Genomic DNA, 2,774 nt, shown 5'->3' on the forward strand with positions numbered 1-2,774 from the left:
AACCCTAGATCTAATCAATATATCATATGAATAAGGTTTTAGATCATACCTTGATTGTTATGTAGCAATAACAATCTCAAATCCTCCTTGTAATGACTTTAGAAAGCTTAGAGTCACAAATGTCACTCCTCTAATGGTTCACAAACACCAAAAGCAAGAGGATGAAGAGGAAAGAGGTTGGAGGCTGCCCTAAAACGTGTGAAACCCTAGAAGAAGTCTTTTTCACGTTTTTGGGTCATAAGGGATGTATATATAGTTAGGCTATTAGGGTTATCTAACAAGGAAACCCTAATTTGGATGCTTAATCCCTAAGCAACCCATGGATCCCTTTCCTTAAGGCCTTGGACGATTTCTTATGGGTTTCCCCATAGAATTCGTCCACTCCTTATTATAAGGCAATCCATGGCCCAAATTGCAATTATCTTATAATTACAATTCCAGTCCCTTAAGTTTAATTAATCTCTTTTAGTCACAAAACTAATTAGCAATTAATTATTCACTAATATTAATTAAACAATATGATTTCTTCTTTAATATATTATTCTCATAATATATTAATAAATCATATTTAATCCTTTCTCTCCATAATTCATCCTATCAAGTTGCTTTGGTGAAGGCAACCCAAAAGGACCATGCACCAACGGGTCAAGTACATACAAAAATAGTTATGGACTTAGACACTAATCCAACAAATACTTTGATTTTGAACAAAGCATGTGGTTGCTACTGCTTCAGCCCAGAAATAGGGAGGAAGTTGGGCGAAGTTAAGCATGGATCTGGTTGCTTCAACGAGTGTGCGATTTCGTCTCTCTAGTACGCCATTTTGTTGCAGTGTATAGGGTATTGAAAAATTGTGAGAGATGCCTTTGGAAACTAGGAAACTGGTCAGAAGATGATTAGTGAACTCAGTTCCATTATCACTGCGGATGCGTCTGACTGGAAGCTTGATTTGAAGTTCGATTTCTTTGATGAATTTAATGAAGATCTGTGATGTCTCTGATTTGAGTTTAAGAAAGAAGACCCATGTGAAGCGTGTATAGTCATCAACAATAACCAATATATATTTTTTGTGGTGAAGACTGTTATGGTTGATGGACTGTAGAGATCTATGTGTAGTAGCTCCAGTGGTTCAGAGATAGAAGAATCCATTATCAGAGGGTGACTTGCTTTGGATTGCTTACCGCATTCGCACGCTGGGCAAAGAGGTTCGTTGCTGAATTTGAGAATAGGGAGACCACGGACCAGTTCTCCTGTGACAAGATTGTTGATGTAGCGAAAGTTGAGATGAGCGAGCTTGTGGTGCCATAGCTAGCAGACTTCGGATACAGCTTTAGAGAGAAAACACAGCTACGGTTTGCCAATGATAAGAGAAACATCAAGAGGGTACATCGTGCCTTTGCAGCGTGACTTGATTAAGCAGGTGCTGCGATCATTTGTCATTATGTAACAGAATTGATTGTCAAATTCTACAAGATGTCCTACCTTACATAGTTGGCCAACACTCATAAGATTGTGTTTAAGACCTTCTACATAAGGAACTTTCTGAATAGAAAAGTTCCCCGTAGTGAGAACACCGTAACCTCGGATGATACTGTTTGCATTATTGCCAAACGTGACATTTCCACCACTGCATATAGGCCTGAAATTCCGAAGGTACTCTAACCTTCTGGTCATGTGCAAGGAGCAGGCACTGTCAATTAACCATTCTTCTTCTTGTTCCTCCTTGCACAAAGCCTGAGATTTAAACGGTTAGTTTAGGCATCCAAACAAGTTTGGAGCCAGGGACGATTGATGTATTCTTGAATGATGCATGGTCCGAGGTTGCATGGACATGTCTTTTGTCATTATTCAAACCGAGGTGGGTAACTTTTGAGAGATTTGACGTTTGACATTATTCAAACCGAGGTGGATAAAAACCTTTGACAGCTGCACTGACATTTGCAGAAAAAAGGGTTGTCATTGAATCTGACATTGTTCTTGGTCGGTGGTTTATGGGGTGTGTTGGACTTGAAATTGGTTCGAGGTGGGTAACTTTTGAGAGATTTGACGTTTGAGTTCTGAAAAGTTTGTTTTCAACGAGGTTTTGTGCGTGTCAACCTTTGGTTTGCTCTAGGTGGATTTGATAAAATTCCTTTCCATTTGTTTTGATTTGATCTTAAAGGTGTTGGAGTGGGTAAAACTCCTTTCCATTTTGGGTTAGTTGAAGAATAGATCTGAAAAAACATAGTTTCTGAAAGGTTTGACACCTTTTTGGTTTGTGTCAAAAGTCGCAGAGGTGACTTTTGAAACTAAACTTTTCTTTTTGTTTGTTTTCATGAAAGAAAATTTTTTTGACATGTAATTTGTGAGAACAAATTTTTTGGACTCCTGGATTTAGAAATTCTTACATGTTTTCTATTTTTTGAAAAACTTTGTTTGCTTTTGTTTTGAAATCTGATTTCCTCTTTGAAAGCTCTTTTTGCCAAGAATTTTGGTGAACCGCAGTCATTGTTATTCAACTGCGGTTTCTTGGAACCTTTTGGAATATTTTGAAAACGTGGGATATAATCATCAGAACTTGAAGATTCTGGAATTTGAGAGCATTGGTCTACCTCAAAATTTTCTATGGGCAATTCATGAAAAATCGATTGAAGAGTTGTAGTTCCTTGAACTAAAGAGTTGCAGTCAATGTTTTTCAACTGTGGTGAAGATGACTTGACTATTGCAGAGTAGGTTTTAGATGAGACTGCGGTGGGACATTTCTGGGACAGTTGATTATAGTTTGAGGACAAGGA

The sequence above is a fragment of the Lactuca serriola genome, chromosome 1 (assembly GCF_051521515.1).
Source record: "Lactuca serriola cultivar US96UC23 chromosome 1, Lser_US96UC23_V15, whole genome shotgun sequence".
In the NCBI taxonomy this organism is placed as follows: Eukaryota; Viridiplantae; Streptophyta; class Magnoliopsida; order Asterales; family Asteraceae; genus Lactuca; species Lactuca serriola.